General features: G+C 32.9%; 1 pseudogene; it reads right to left on the bottom strand.

Moving 5' to 3' along the window:
* Positions 1-2805: 2805 nt before the first annotated feature.
* Positions 2806-3162, bottom strand: LOC116637895 (annotated as a pseudogene).
* Between the last annotated feature and the right edge of the window lie 14958 nt (positions 3163-18120).

Genomic DNA, 18120 nt, shown 5'->3' with positions numbered 1-18120 from the left:
TTATGAATGCTATCCCATGGCAGTAACATATTTGTTTTCAAAAATAAGTATGTCTTTCTAGACACATACTTGGCCATTGAATTTTGATTATCTCAGTTTAGAACACAAAGGTGAAATTTGCAGCTAAGTCCAAAGATATATATAAAGAAAAACTTGAAACTCATTTTATTGCAAAAATGATTTAAATTATAATCAATTCTACCTATTGAATATGTGAAAATAAGTGCCATTCCAAAGAGAAAAAAGTACTATTATTTTAAAAGAACAGACAAAAATAGTTCCTTAATATTTAAAAAAAATTGACACTCAAATTATAGCCTACTCAGCAAAACTGTGACTACTTATAGGAAGTTTTTGATGCTATTATCATTATTACTGTGTAATACCAGAAAGTTAGTGGAACAGCATTTTTTAGGGAAACCATAAAAGAATTCATAGCTTTTTATACAAAACTGTAAAGTTTTTTGCAAATATGTAAAATTGTTCTATAATTGTTCTATTCCATGATTATTATTAAACATATCAAGTCATCACTAATCCCACCTCTTCCTCACAATCACTTGCTTCTAGAATTAAAATGTATTTTACCATTCTGTTCAAGTTTGCTTTCCCAGCACAGACACCCATTCTGCTACTTTTGACTCAAATGTCTGGTGCTTACTCATGTACAAGCAATGACAACTACATCATGACAGCAATTGCTGCATGTTTTTTGTCTTCAGGAATTATAAAATATGAAAATAATGTGCATCATATATTATATATAGTATAGACCCTCAATTTAAACTCCAATATGTATTGTTCCAAACCCTATTATATTTTTTCTTCACCATATTGACTCTTAAAAACAGCAGTCTACATAATAAAGACTGTTAGATTATAGTGTAGGGCTCCTTTAGATACGTTTAACTATTTTTTTTTTCCCTTTGTGACAGTAAAAACTACTTGAAAATGTGTTATTTCTTGTATCTTACAAACCGTCTCAGGGACATGTTCTTTCTCAAGACAAACTGTAGCTTACTTAGGAGACTATAAAGGTGTTCTGCACTCAGTGCTATATTATCTCCAAAAGTGCCTTTGATTGCAGATTTCTGTCAAGATATAGGATTTAATAAAAAAAAAGCCAAAACAAATACAAAACTGCTATTTGTAAGAAAATCAGTTCAGAATATTGAAGCTATTTGTTTTTAAGACCTTTCCTAAATTTGAGTTTCCAATTTAAAAAAAGTCCCACTCTTGTTACTGTGTATTTTGTTCATAGATTATAAATGATGGATTGCTATTATAAAAAGTTCTAGACTTAATATAATAAATTAAAATACATTGCCATAAATTAATACTTGCAATAATTTAATATTTATGTGGTTATCTGCTATAAAAAGTAAGCTAAAGTACCTGTATTATCTTGAAATGGAGTTTAGATAATGGAAGAAAAATGTGGATTTTTCAAAATGAAATATTTCATTTAAACAAGAAAAAGAATATGAATGACAAAATTTAAAAAGAATCATGGTGGGAGAAATGTCAATGTAACTATAGCAATAAGTCAAGTCTTTCTAATTAAATAAATGAGTAGATCCATCCTCCATTTTTAATGAATATTCTAGAGGGAAATTTAGGAACATTGGAAGAGAGTGCATATATTCCAGATGATAAGCACACTAAAATATGTAAAAGGGCTTCAGGTAGTTATAACTGTTACTGAATTAAGTCTATAGTGCTATTTTTTAAAGGATAAAAGCATGACTATTTTTATCAGTTAAGGATATGTGATTGTGGCAACTAAAATTGACTCTGGTTAACTTAAGTGGAAATATATTCCACATTCAATAGTGGGAGGAAAGAAAGGGCAATGGAAAATGGGAAATAAGGTAAGGAGCCATACCGGTTTTCATGACTCTATAGAGTGAAGTTACATGTTGCTCTGACAGAGCCCATGGGTGGCCTACTGGCTCATTAAATAATTCACTGCATCATAGGAAACTGAACATCTAAACTCCAGTGCCTGACTCACTGCACATGACCACACTGGATTATCTAGTTTATTTGATGTAGGCATGCTTCTTAGTTGGAACACATTGAAGTCTGTACTTATTGCTGTCCTCAGTTTATTTAAGGTACTCCCTTGATGTGTGAGCCCAACCAGAAAAAAGAGAAATAGGGAGATACATGTATAGGTAGCCCTTTTACTTTAATATCATGTTCCTATAATCACATTTATCTGAAAAGATCAAGATTTCCCTACCTCATATTAAAATTTTCTCCTTCCAAACTCTATTATCTGTTTAAGCCTTAATGGAAAATAGAGATACCCTGGTTAAACAGTGAAAAAAAAAACATGAGCTGAGTCCGCCAAACTCCATTATGATAGAATTTGGAAGTGTTTTTTTTTAATGCAATAACTTGGCTTATAGAGCTGTATAAACCTATTTTTGTGAATGACTGAATCTGAATTTACAGTTTCCTTTATCTTGGTCTACCAACCTCTGTGTACCTATGGTTGCCTAGAATTTTGTAACCATACTACCACGTACAAAGAAACCACATTACAAAAGTTTACATTTCCTTGTATGGAGTTATGATTAAATGCTACAGAATTCACATTACCCATGTCCTCTGGCAGAGAGCATTGAGCTGGATATAGTTCTATTCCCAATGAGGTTCCAAGATCTTGATAGTCCTGCCTTTAGAGAGGTATAAGAGTAGGAATAAACATATACTTGTTCATAGTAGTCTCTTACCATCCTTTGATTTTTTTTATTTAATAAAGTTTTATTTTCTAAAATGTACACCTGGAAGATCTGTTCATGCATCTTCAGTAGCAGCTGGGGCATCTCCACCCTTGTGTTTCTGGTGTAAGTTACTTCAGCTCTGTGCTTTGAAACCAGTTTAATGAGTCCTTTACTAAGGAGCTCCTGAAGGACTGCCGTGGCCAGGGAACCTCAATTCTTCAGTCTCTTAGAGACAACAGCTGGAGTTATAAGCTTATAGTTGGGAACTTCCTTACAGAGTATGTCATACATCGCTTTGTCAAAATAGACCAGGTTATTGAGCTTGTCCTGAACTTTGCCTTTGGACACGTTTTCTTTTTGGCATTGGGTCTTTGTCTTTTTTGGCTGACTTTCTAGCACCTTTCTTTTTCTTGTCGTCCTTGGGTGGCATTGCAAAGCTGGGAGACCAGCAGCCGCTCCTGCAGCTCACTAAGATGTCAGACAAAAAGCCATCCTTTGAATTTTTGTAGTATCAAAAAGATACTCTTTTTTGTCTCATTTTATTTATTTGATTATATAAAATCCTCTTTTATGCTTCATTTTATTTCTTTGAATCTTCTTTCTCTTTTTCTGAATCTAGCTAAACGTTTGTTAGTATTGCTTATCTTTTCAAAAATCAGGTCTTAGTTTCATTGATATTTTCTATTGGTTTTATGATCTTTATTTCATTTATTTATGCTCTGATCATTGTTATTTCCTTCCTTCTGCTAAATTGGGCTTAGTTTGTCATTATTTTTCTAGTTCCTTGAGGTATAAAGTTAAGTTGTCTATTTGAGGACATTTATCTCTATGAAATTCCCTCTTAAACTACTTTTGCTGCATTCCATAAGTTTTGGCATGTTATGTTCCACTTTTGTTTGTTTCAAGACATCTTTCCCTTTTCATTTCTTCTTTGATCTGTTGGTTGTTCCAGAATGTATTGTTTAATTTCCACATATTTGTGAATTTTTCAATTTTTCTACTGTTACTGATATCTAGTTTCATACTGTTGCAGTCAGTAAAGGTAAACTTGTTCTCAAATTTGCTCTGACTTGTTTTGTGACATAACATATGATCTATTCTGGAAAATGTTTCAGGTACACTTGAGAGGAATGTGTATTCTGATGCTCTTGGATGGAATTTCTGTATATGTCTGTTAGGTCCATTTGTTTTAAATATAATTCAAGTCCAATGTTGCCTTATTGATTTTCTGTCTGATTACTTACCTTTTGTTGAAAGTGCTATATTGACATCCTCTACTATTATTGTGGTGTTGTCTATTTCCCCCTTCAGATCTCTTAGTATATGCTTTTAATATATTTAGGTGCTTCAAAGTTGTGTGCATTTATATTTGTGATTTTATATCCTCTTGATAAATTGACCCCTTTATTATTGTATAATGACCTTTTTTTTTGTCTCATTACAGCTTTGTGTTAAACTCTGTTTTTTCTTATGTAAGTGTAGCTACTTCTGCTCTCTTTTGGTTTTTCCTTGCATGGATTATCTTTTTCTATCCCTTTACTTTCACTCTTCATGTGTCCTGAAAGCTGAAGTGAGTCTTTTGTAGGTAGAATATAGTTGGGTCTTGTTTTTGTATCCAACAAACCACTTAATGACTTTAGATGGAGAAGTTAGTCTATGCACATTTAAGTAATTATTCATAGGGAAGGACTTCCTAATACTATCTTAATTGGTTTTTGGCTGTTTTGTAGTTCCATTATTCCTTGCTTTCTCTCTTAGTGTCTCCATTTGTGATTTGATAATTTTCCACAATAATATCGATTCTCTTTATCTTTTGCATATCCACTGTAGGTTTTTGCTTTGTGGTTACCATGAGTCTTACATAAAGCATCATATAGATATAACAGTCTATTTTACACTAATAACCACTTTAACTGCATACAAAAACTTTTTCTTCTCCTCCACATTTTATATTTTTGATGTCACAATTTACTGTATCCTTTAACAAATTACATAGCTATTTTTAATTCTTTTGCCTTTTAACTTTTATACTAGAGTTAAGTTATTAACACACCATCTTATTACAATATTAGAGTGTTCTGATTCTGAATTTGAGTATATACCCATCTTTACCAGTGTATTGTATACTTTAATATGCTTTAATATTACTAATAAGCATCCTTTGATTTCTTCTTGAAGAACCCATTATAGCTTTTCTTGTAAGGCAGGTTAGTGATGCTGATCTCTCTCTGCTTTTATTTGTTTGGGAAAGTCTGTCTCACCTTCATTTCTGAGGGACTTTACCAGGTAAAGTATTGTTGGTAGACAGTTTTTTTTTCCCCACAACTTTGATTATATTATCCAAATCCACTGATAACCTTCTAGAGGTTCCCTTGCATGTGATAATTTTTTTTTCCCTTCTTTTAAATTTATGTCCTTAATTTTAATTTATTAAAATTTTATATTAAATTTATATATTTATATATATTATATATAATTTTATATTAAATTTAAAATATTAAAATTTATGTCCTGAAATTTAATTAATTTTATGATAATAAGTTTGGAGAAGATAATTTTCTGTTTTAGTTTTTGGGTGACCTATTAGTTTTATGAACTTGAGTATCCAAATCTCTCCACTAATTTGGGAAGTTCTCAGTCATGTTTTTCCTTTAAAGAAGCTTTCTGCTCCTTTCTCTCTCTCCTGCTTCTAAGAGTACAGTAATGCATAGATTGTTTCTCTAAATGATATACTATAATTCATATAGGCTCTCCTCATTCTTTTTCCTTTGTTCTCCTATGACTGGTTAATTTCACAAGTCCTGCCTTCCATTTCATATTCTTTCTTCTGTTTGATGCATATGTTGATGCTGTCTGTTATATTTTTCATTTCATTCATTGTATCATTCAGCTCCAATTCCGGGCTCTTTTATATGATTTCTGTGTCTCTGTTAAACTTCTAATTTTGTTATGTATTATTTATCTAATTTAATTGAATTGTCTCTGTGTATTTTCTGGTAGCTTACTGAGCTTCCTTAAAATAGTTACTTTGAATTATTTATCAGGGAAATTACAGATTTTCATATCTTTGTTCTTTTTTTTTTCCATATCTTTGAGTTCAGTTACTAGGAAATTATTATGGTCCTGTGAATACTCATTAACTCTCTGTCACAGTTCACTCCAGCTGCCATGGAGAGCTCACATAGGGAGCTGGCCACGGGGTGAGGTGTATTGCCTGTGGACCACTTGGGGGATCTACAGGTGAGGCATTCCTAGTGGCTTGTGGGTGGGTTTCTTGATGGAGTCTGTAATATAGTAAACAGGACCCATGACTCTTTAATTCCACTCTCCCAGCTGCTCCACATTCCTCAGTCTTGCAGCCCACCTCAGTAGTCTGGATCAGGGCAAGAAAGAAGTGGATCTCTGGCAGAATTCTGCAGAGCTGGGGAAGGCTGGTGCTTACTCACATGCTCTCAGTTTCCCTGGTGGAAAGAGTAACTGGCCAAAAAAATCTCTTTAGCACTGAGCTGTGCCACATTGGGGAGGGATGATGTGGGTTGTCATATCCTGTTATCTCTAGACAGATTGACCATTTCAAAATAAGAATAATATGCCATTTTCTCTGCTCCAAACTCTTTAATTGACCTTAAATAAAGATCTTTACATGACTTATAATGGGCCACAAGAACGGGTCTCTACCTACTTCTTTAGCTTTATTTTGTATAATATTCTCCTTTATTCTTTCCACTTGCCTTATAAGAATTTGTGTTCCCTCTCACCCCAAGGCTTTGCACAGACCATATGTCTGCTTAGAATGTCCTTCTGACATGTATTCACTTGGTTTTCTCTCATTCATTCTTCAATTCTGAACTCTAACATAATTTTCTCCCTCATTGGATCATAGATTATAGCATAAGTATTGTTTTCTTTATAGCACTTATTATAGCAACAGTTACAATTTTACATTTGTTTGCAAGATTTTTTTTCTGTTTGTATACTTCACTAAACTATATTCTCCATGTGGGCTGGAATTGTGTCTGGTTCTCATAATTATATCCATAGCTCTTAATGCTGTGCTAAGTAGCATCTCTAATATCAAAATTTTTTCTTATCTTGGAAGCAATTAGAATATTCTCTTGCCAGATATCTGAGTTCAAAATTTAGTCAATAGATCTCTTTGAGATGGTATTATAAATTCTTTTTTTAATTAAAGGATATACATGAGCTATAAGATGACTTCTCAAAGAGTGTTCTGCTGAGCATCACCAGTTCAACCATTACCTCTAAATTTGAAAAAATCACATAATATAGCACATCTTAAAGAATTTTACAGTACTCATCCATAAGGAATTTTCCTACATACTTCATTGAGAAAGACTATTTAACTTCATTTATTCTACTGCAGAATACTATCTGCTAAACTCACATATATGAATACTATAGGATTAATATTTGATGCACATTCTGGGAAAAGTGTTAATAGGAATTAAGTAAAAATCTATATGGAGAAAGGTGAATACCAAATGATTTATTGGGAAGAATTTTGAGTCAGGCGAGGAGATCTGGATTTAAGTCTTACCATTGATACCTACTTTCCAGGTGAACTCAAGCAAATTGTAACTTTCATGGACCACTTCTGTCCACTGTTATATGACTCTTAAAGTTCTCTTTATGAATTCAGGAGCTGTGGAAACTGCTGAAACCACATAAGATTTTCCTTTCATAATGGACAAAGATATCGCACATTACTCTTAAATATAGGGGGTGGGAGTTTGCTGAAGAAAAACATTGTCTTGTTGCAGAATTATAATAAGGGCACTAAGCATGTGGGAATTTAATTTTTCCCTAGTTTGGATTCAATAAAAAACTCTATTTTGGCCCTCTTATATAAATCTATGTCTCTGAACTATATTGAACCTACATGAATTGATTATAAAATCAAAACTATTACTATGTATCTCTACTTGTTCTCTTATCCTTTCTGCTTAATTTATAGAATTTAAGTAGTGAATATTACTTTAAGATCTTTCTAAAGCAGTTACTTGAATCCTGCATACTTCCTCTTCCTTCCCTCTTTTTCACTATATTCTTTCATTTCCTTTTTTTCTCTCTGAGAATTAATGAGCTTATTTTTACATCCTTATAAAATTTTCCCTTGATCTAAAATACTCTTCTATTTTTTAATCTCTCTCATTATTTCAATGCCACATTTAAAAGTCTCATTTTAACATTTGTATGTAATGAGGTGGAAAAGAAGTAGAACAAATGCGTTTTATATGTCATTTCTCAATTACTATAGAAATAACCATAGGAATTTAAGCATCAGAATAATCCTGTGGCATATATATCAGCTTAAAGGCTATCCAAAGTATAGCATTGAAAAAAATTTTCTGTTACATATAATGCTATGGTCTGAATGTTTGTATCCACCCAAATTCATAAGTTGAAATCCTAAACCACAGATTACGGTAATAATTCCTAGTACCTTTAGGAAGTGCTAGGTCATGAAGGTGGAACCCTCAATAATGGGATTAGTGACTATAAAAGATGCTCTAGAGAGATCCTTTATTCCTACTGCCATGTGAGGATACAACTAAAAGTCATACCTGGAACAGGACCCTCATCTGATCATGCTGACACTCTGATCTTAAACTTGCAGCCATCAGAACTGTGAGCAATATATACCTGTTGTTTATGAACTACTCAGTGTGTATGTATATACATATATATGTGTGTGTGTATATATATGTATGTATGTATATGTGTGTGTGTATGTATATATACATAGTCAACACATATGTTGAATTTCTTTCCAATGGCAGGAGTGCTAGATCCAAGGGAAGAATAGGGGCGCCGGGTGGCTCAGTTGGTTAAGCGTCTGCCTTTGGCTCAGGTCATGATCCCGGGGTCCTGGGATCGAGTCCCGCATCGGGCTCCCTGCTCAGCAGGGGGTCTGCTTCTCCCTCTGACCCTCTTCCCTCTCGTGCTCTCTGTCTCTCATTCTCTCTCTCTCAAATAAATAAATAAAATCTTTAAAAAAAAAAAAAGGGACGAATAGGAATTTCAAATTAAAAGGTATGGCAGAAACCCTTTAATTTGTCAAAGTCTGGAAGAATGAGAGCTACAGATAAAGGTAGGCTTTGGCAAAATTGGGAGCCCACCAGATAGATTCTGTTTGTCATCATAGAACAGTATTTAAGAGCAACAACACTGAGGACCCAGGAGAGGTACAACAGCTGTACTTATGGATCTGGCGACAGAATGACATTACTCTTTGACACAAAACAGATTTTGGAGAGAGGGAGAGTTACACCAAGAATGGAGGTTAAACTTTTGATGGAATAAAAACTTAAATGTAACATATTCTCCTCTTCCCCAGCACACCTGATAACTACAAGTAAACATACAGATAACTATGTATTTGCATTTTAGCAAACTGGGAAGAGTTTTTTAAAGTCAGATAGCAAAATCAGAAATCATAACTAAAATTATGTATGCATTTAACTATGTAAAGTTAAATATTTAAGTACCACACAAATATAAATAAGTATCTATTTATATAGGAGAGAAATGGAAAGTCAGCAAACATATAAAACCTATGTAAAAATGTAATAATATTCCTCAAATATAAATACATTAAAGCTTAAAAAAAGATGAATAACAAAAGAAAATGGGTAAAGGGCATGACAAGGTCATTCATAAAATAAACACAGATAAGAAAATGAAACTGTTCAACTGCTTTAGTAATCAAAGAACTTGCTCATTTCAATACTTTTCTCTGATACATATGTACATTAAATCCTGTGATATCATGAGTATTACAAAGTATAGCAGTATTAACAAGGAAAGATTAAAATAGACGTCCTAACAACATTTTCCTTTCAATTGATTTTTTTTTTTAAGATTATTTATTTATTTGACAGAGACAGAGAGAGCAGGAACACAAGCAGGGGGAGTGGGAGAGGGAGAAGCAGGCTTCCCGCAGAGGAGGGAGCCCGATGCGGGGCTCGATCCCAGGACCCTGGGATCATGACCTGAGCCGAAGGCAGACGCTTAACGATTGACCACCCAGGCGCCCCTTTCAATTGATTTTTGAGAGACAAAATATATGAATAAAAAGAAGTCTGGAAGCATATGCAGCAACATGTTTCTTGATGAATTTAGAGGATATAACTCCAGATGGGATGATTATGGCTGGTTTCTTTTTTTTTTTTACTTATCTTAATATTTATAGTGCTCGCTTCGGCAGCACATATACTGACCTTAATATTTATAAGTTTTAAAAAAATAATGCATATAAACCAATGTACCATACAGATTTATATATTTGAATGAAACTAATGTATACTTGTAGATGGATTCAGTATGAAATATAAATCAGAGCAGACATATGAGCATAAATTGCCTTAACAAAAGTCATTTGAGATATATCATAAAAAATGATAGAGAGACTAGATAGCTTTCCAAATTTATCTTCTTCAAAGATTAAAAATAAACCACCCAAATGGTAATTGGCAAGCAACTGGATAAATACATTTCAGTATGCTCACATGATTGAATATTATATAGCAGTCAAATTGAATGAATAGAGCTACATTAAAGAATACAGATAAATATTTTCATTATATTACTGATTGAAGAAAGTAAATCACAGAGAGCTATATAAAACATGATACTCTTTGTAAAGAGAAAACAAACTAAAGTGGTTTTTAGAAATATAATAACATGATTTTAAAAACTGTAGTATGCAAGCAAATCACAAACACAGAATGTGGAGGAGTGGGTAGGAATCTCATGTGTGTGTTGGCGGATGTCTGGGTTGAGGGAGGAATAAAGAAAGGGTGTAATTTCTTGCTAACTCTTATCTTGGGTGATGGGTGCAAGGAAGTTTGTCCACTGCTGGTCAGCAAACCAAAGGGACACCTATATTTTATCAATTTGGGACTGTGTTATGAAACATTTATATGATAAATTTAAGTTGTGCACAAGAGGGCCATTTAAAATCAAATTTTAAATAAAGAATAATTCCCAGAATGAATAGTCACTCATTACATTATAAATTATTGGATAGTTGTTGGAGGTTAGAAAAACGAGAAAGTATTTTTATTTCATTTTACAAAGGCATCATCATTCTATCAATATAGGTTGAAATAGAAAAGGAAAAACACAATAGATCATTGTCATTTAATCTAGCCGTATATGAATGATGATGACAGCTTTACCAAGAATTTAAACACAATAATTTGAAGATAGCCAAATTTTAGGCAGTCTAAAATATAATCAAAAGGCAAAAGAAGAAACTAAATCATCATCTCATTGACTCCTAAAGAGACATTTGATACAACTTAATATGTATTTCAGGAAAACAGATTTATTTTTGAGCCAAAACAATGACATATTTGTACTTAAGGACAAATGTCAATGTATTCACTGATTAAAAAAATTGGAAATGTTTGCTTTTATTATGTATCTTGAAAGTATTCTAGAATATGATTAATATTGAAAGTATTCTAGAAAACAAAATATAGAAAGTATTCTAGAATATAACTAATATTGAAAGTATTCTAGAACATAAAAAAGAAAGACTGGTATAACTTGTATGCTATGTGTACCCACTATATAATTCAAGAAATAAAATTTTACCAGCATTCTGGAGGCCCAAGTACCACTCCCAGATTGCATTGCTCCCTCTATCAATATTTCCATGTATTTATTTACCCTTTTATTACATAGATATATACCTGAATCATAGTAATGTCTACCTGTTTGAATCTTATATTTCAACCTTATGTAAATGATAGATTTTGACACTAAAAACATCTTAAATAATTAGGAAAACAGCACATATGTATTTCTATAAATATTTGTCTCTCTTGCTCTCTCTATATATGTATAGTTCAGCAACTTGTTTTTTCTACTCAACATTATTTTTCTGACAATAATTCATGCTGATAATTAAACATGTGTCCATTATTTTTGTGTCTAATGGCACCTTGTTACATATTCAGTTCATTGCCCTGTTGCTGAAATATTACCAGTAAAGTTGCTATTCTTGAAAACATTTTCCTTGTATTATGTATGTCTAACATGTAGGTCTTTAACATATATACCTGAGTACAAGTCCTAAATTATAAGATAAACATAACTTCAGCTACATAGCAGTCTTTTTTCTCCCAAGTGATTATTTTAATTTGCCACCTAAATCATTACTTTGTAAGAGTTCTTATTGTTCTGGTTTTTGTCAATACTTATTACTGTGAGAATTTTTAGCTTTTCACAATGTAAGAATACAATCTAAATTGTATCTCCATGTGGTCTTAATGAACATTTAGTAATTAAACAAAAATTTATGTATTTTTACACTGAAAAATATAAATTTCCCTCTAAACTCTGTTTTAGCTGCATTCCACAAGTTATCTGTTATGTAGTCACTCAGCTTAAAAATATATCTAATTTCTATTATGATTTATTTTTTAACACATGACTTATTTAGAAGTACATGGCTTACTTTCAACTAATTAGTTGAAGATCTAGTTATCTTTCTATTATTGATTTCTTGTTTAATTCCACTTATGTGGTCATATAATACTCTATATGATTTTAGTTCTTTGAAATTTGTTGAAACTTTCTTCATGGCATGGCATATTATCTGTACTGGTGAAGGGTTAATCTGGTAAATGGTCTATTTCGTCACATGTTCCCTGGGCACTTATAAAGAATGTGCATTGTGTAAACGTGGGGCATAGGGTTCTACATACGTATATTTGGCCAAGTTGGCTGACTGTATTTTTTAAATCTTATATACCCTTACAGATCTTTACTTGTTTTATTAGTTACTGACAGTGATGTATTAAAATATGCAGCTATGGCACTGAACTTACCTGTTTCTACTTTTAGTTCTGTCAACATTTGCTTTATATAATTTGAGGCCCTGATGTTAGGTACATACAGTGTTAGCAGAGATGGTCTTCAGTTTTCGATGGTTTGACTTACAATTTTTCAACCTTACACAGATGCGGAAGTGATACACATTCACTAGAAACTACTTCAAATTTTGTAGTTTGATCTTTTCCTGGGCTAGTGATACGTCGCACAACACTCTCTCTCAGTCCTGATCAGTGGCAGGAGGTGCAGCTCTGTCAGCCGCGCGAACACAAAGGTAAAGAGCTGATACACTTAGAACTGTTCTGTCCCCATACATCCATTCTGTTTTTCATCTTCAGTACAGTATTTAGTAAATTACATGAGCTATGCAATACTTCCTTATACAATAGGCTTTGTGTCAGATGATTTTGCCCACCTGTAGGCTAATGTAAGTGTTCTGAGTACATTTAAGATAGGCTAGGCTAAGCTATGCTGTTTAGCAGGTTAGATGTATTAAATGCATTTTCAATTTACTATATTTCGACTTAAGATGGGTTTATAGGGATGTAACCCCATTACAAGTCGAGGAAGATCTGTTGTGTCTTGCTGTGGCATTAACTCCTTTTTATAAAAAAAAAGAAAAAGAAAAAGAAAAAGAGAAAAAAGACTCTCTTTACATCCAGTAGTACTTGTTGCCTTAAATTCTTGTGTGCCTAACAAAATAGCTATGCAGTATCTTTTCCATGATATAATCATTTTCCATCTTTTTCCTTTTAACTTTTCTCTGGCCACAGTTATAAAGTGTATCTCTTGCAAGCTGTATATATTTTGGTCTTTTTTTTTTTGGTCTCATTTTTTTTTTTTTTTTTTTTTTTAAAGGTTTTTTTTATTTATTTGACAGAGAGAGAGATAGCGAGAGCAGGAACACAAGCAGGGGGAGTGGGAGAGGGAGAAGCAGGCTTCCCGCCGAGCAGGGAGCCCGATGTGGGACTCGATCCCAGGACTCTGGGATCATGACCTGAGCCGAAGGCAGACGCTTAACGACTGAGCCACCCAGGCGCCCTGGTCTCATTTTTTTAAGTCTAGACTGACGATCTTTTATTTTGACATTTGTTTCATTTACATTTAATAAAGTTACTATTAGTGTGTTGAAGCTTAAAAATTAGCTATTTTGTTTTCTTTTTGTCATATCAGCTCCTTTTTCCTTTATTTATCCTTTCTTTTTTTAAGCTTTTATTTAAATCCCAGTTAGTTAACATACGGTAATATCAATTTCTGGTGTACAATATAGTGATTCAACACTTCCATACAACCCCCAGTGCTTATCAGACAAGTCCACTCCTTAATCCCCATCACCTATTTCATCCATCCCCCACCCCCTCCCTTCTGGTAACTGTCAGTTTGTTGGTTTCTCTCTCTCTCTTTTTCCCCCCATGCTTATTTGTTTTGTTTCTTAAATTCCACCAGAATTTAAGATACCAGGTGAGTGAAATCATATGGTATCTCTCTTTCTCTGACTGACTTATTTTGCTTAGCATAATACTCTCCCTTTTTTTTATCCTTTATGACCGTCTTTTGAATTAATCAAATATGGTTTAATATTTTACCTTAACTTTTCTGTAATCTTTTAAGTTATACATATTAAAAAAATGTTTTTAGTGACTACCTTACAGATTTCAATGTGGCTCCTCATCTTAGTACAGGCTACTTGAATTAGTACTTTTACCACTGACTGAAATAAGCAAACATCCTGTAACAAAGTAAATGCATCTCCTTTCACCCTTGGCAGTGTTACTGTTTTTGACAGTTAATTTTCATTTGCATATGTTATAAAATAATGCCTGTGGAGGCATTATTATTTTTTTTGTTTTATTCTTTCCATAACTGTTTATATTTACTCATTTTTAAAAATACTTACTAGTTCTCTTCCTTGCTGCACTTGCACGCTTGCATTGGATTCCTTTGTCTTCAGTCTGAAGGACTTCCTTTAATCTTTTCCTCGAGCATATCTGCTAGCAACACATACGCATATCTTAGTTTTTAAAAGTTTCTGAGTTTTTAAAAGTTTCTGAGTTTCTGAGTTTCTGATTGAAATATTGAAACTTATCTTTCTTTCACAACTTAAAAATATTTCCTTTTCTGATGAAAAGTCAGTCATCAGTTGCATTAGTCCTTCTTTGAAGAAAACACGTTTATTATTTCTGACTGCTTTTATGATTGTTTTTGTCTTTATTTCATCTGTTTGACAATGATGCCCAGAGATGTAGTTGTTTAAGTTTTGGTTTAAAAAATTCTTTCTAGAGGCGTGATAAGCTTCTAGAATCTGTAAATTGATGTATTTGAACAGATTTGGGAAATTTTGATCCATTATTTTTTAAAATATTGCTTCTGTCCTATTTGCTTCGCTCCTCATATTCAATTATACTCTGATAAAACTTTTGATAGCATTCCACATCTCTTTCACTCTGTCTTCTGTTTCTTTTATTCTCCCATTATTTTTTAACTGTACCTCAATTTGATTATTTTCTACTGACCTTTCTGAGTTTACTACTTGTCTTTTGTGCTTTTAACTCTTCCAAGGAGTACTTATTTCAGATCTTTTATTTTTTTGCTTGTAGAATGTCATTTCGATTTTTTTTTGTAGATTCCAATTCTCTGTTGATATTCTTTATCTCTTCATCTATGTTGTACCTTTTTTCTCTATTATCTTAAATATATCAAACATATGAAAACCTGTGGGTTTTTCAAAAATATCTTCCTTTTTCCTTGGTTTTCAGTCATTTTGAATTTTAGCATGACTCATCCATTTTTTATTCATTTATACATTTTATGTTATTGATACATTTTTATTTTACTCACAGATATTGCCAGTTAGAAATTTTAAAGTCTCTGCACAACATTATATTCCCACTTGAGAATGTGATTTTTTTTTTTTTTTTTTTTTTTTATGGCAGGCAGATAAAGCACCATATGTCATCATGATCCTGTAAAAGCTTGGTTTCAGGGATCACGAGAATTCCATTATAATTTTGTCCTTACTAAGTTGTGGGTGATAATATGAGGACATGGTGTCTCCAGGGTCATGGTCCTTCCCATAACTTACATAAAAGCTCAGTATAGAATGGAGCACTGGGTATTATATGCAAGCAATGAATCATGGAACACTACATCAAAAACTAATGATGTAATATATGGTGATTAACATAACATAATAATAATAATAATAATAATAATAATAATAAAAAGCTCAGTATATTTGCAAGATATCTGCATCTACATAAGGCTTGAACTCCAGGCTGCTTACTTTTCAGATCATGTGGCTGTTGTAAAAAATGCTCACCTCTCCAGCCTCCAGATGCTTTTTTCCATTTGGTTTCTTAAGAGTTTCTCCCCGTATATGTACAGCTTACAAGTCAGTCAACAATTTGAAGAGGTTTCTGTCCTTCAAGTCTGGCAGCCTGCTCTCCTAGTCTTTTGACCCTTGTCTCTGCAGCCCAGTAAGACTGACACTTTAGGGGGTGCTTCCCTTAAGCTGAAAGTTGGAAAATGATCTCAGGGAAAAAGCAGAGGTGAACGTGTCAATCTCTTTTCACGCTTCCCTTCTCTCAAGGGTTTTACCCTCAAATTCTATCTGGTTTGGTTGCTCTCCAGTGATTTCAATCTTTGTTGTGTTGTTTTTAAAACATTTTCCCCCAGGTTTATACTTCGATGCATGGGTTAGTCCAATATGAGCTGTTCCCTCCTGTTCCAATTGCACTTCTTCAAATTCCAGTTTTTCCAATTATACTAAAATGTTTCAGAGTTTTTCCTGTTTAGAATCCCATCCAGATTTCTGCATTGCAATTTGTTGTTATAGATCTCACTTATCTTTTAAACTACAAGAGTTTCTCCACTTTTTTCCTTCCCAGTGATCTTTCAGTAAGTCTAGGACATTAATCTTACAGAATGTCTCAGAGTCTAGAAGTGTCTGGATTGTTTCCTCATGTTCCATTACCCTAGTATTACCTATAAATTGTAAATTTTTTTAAGTCTTGGCTATGTACATATTGAATTGTTTTGGCAAGAAGGGTTCAGAGCTGACATTGTGTATTTCCTTTTGTCCCATACCAACTGATGCTATTTGAATGCTTAGTTAAGGTAGTGCTGCCCAATCCTTCCACTGTAAAACTATGTTCTTCTCTTTGCTACTTTCTTTGTAGGATTTGAGTTGAAGTTTTGGTACCTCAGATTTAAAATTTTTCTAAGTAAACTTAAAAAAAAAAAAAAAAAACCTTAAGCGTATCACATGTTCAGGTAAGTGCAGAAGTTGTAGTGGTACAGAAATGATTTTTTAAATATGTGAACATGCCTATTTAACCAGAATCAAAATTAAGACATAGAACATTACCAGCACTTCAGAAACATTCTTCATGTCTCCCAGTTATTAATCCTAAACATAACCATATTCAAATTTCTATCACTGTTGATTACCTATGCCTGTTTTGAGTTTTTTAAAAATGGGATGAAACTTCATCTTGCTTCTTTCACTCAACGTCTTGTTTGTGAAATTCATCTATATTGTTGCCTTAAGCAATATTCATACTTTTTTCATTTTTATAGAGCATTTCATAATGTAAATAATGCAGTCTATTTATTCTGTTCTTTAAAGACTTTTGGGTTGTTTCCTTTTTTTTGCCAATAACGAATAGCACTGCTATGAAATTCTTGTATATATCTTTTGTTGACTTTTGTTTGCACTTCATTCAGGCATACACTTAGGAAGGAAATTCCTAGTTCATTGGCTATGTATGTATTTAGATTAGTATCAGATATTGGAAAATAATTTTCCAAAGTGGTTTGAGTAATAAATATTTACTCTTACTAACAAGGATAAAAGTTCCAGCTGTTCATATCTTTTTAAATTCTGCATACTACAATGCAATTTTATTCCTGGAACTTTCCACCAAATGAAAAACTAGATAAATCTTAAATTACTGTGACAACTAAAAGTTGTCCCACGCATTTCTAAACTCACTTTGGACAAAGTAATATCTCTGTTGATAACTACTAGACTATGCTTATGTTGGAAGGTCAAGTAATGCTAAGTGGTTGTCTAGGGAATTTGCCCAAAGTTTAAGGCTGCAGTGTCGGGACTCCTAATACAGTGTAGCCTTTATTTTTATTTGATTGTACACATCATATTGTATTGTTATTATTTGTCTAAGTCTGTCTCCACATTTGACTCTAAGCTTCTTGAGTTGGCTTTATTTGCCACTGGGGCTAGTACAAAGTGACATTCAATAAATATTTGTGGATTGAAAGAATTTTTGAATGCATAATGCTTTAATTAATCAGAACCCTGGCATGGCAGGGAAAGAGAGAGATTAATGGTAGGATTCCTGATGGGAAAATGAGGTTAAAACTTTTGCTATCAGGAAGGTGGATAAAAGTTTGCAAAGTGAGAGAAGCCAGCCTCAGAAATAAAAATTGAGTTCAGAGGCCTCGAGTAACCAAACTGTTCTGTCTTGAATAAAATGTTCTGTACTGAATGGAAAAGTCCCTGTTT

Source organism: Phoca vitulina, unplaced genomic scaffold, assembly GCF_004348235.1.
Source record: "Phoca vitulina isolate PV1807 unplaced genomic scaffold, GSC_HSeal_1.0 scaffold15, whole genome shotgun sequence".
Taxonomy (NCBI): domain Eukaryota; kingdom Metazoa; phylum Chordata; class Mammalia; order Carnivora; family Phocidae; genus Phoca; species Phoca vitulina.
This window is presented reverse-complemented; position numbering and strand designations above follow the sequence as displayed.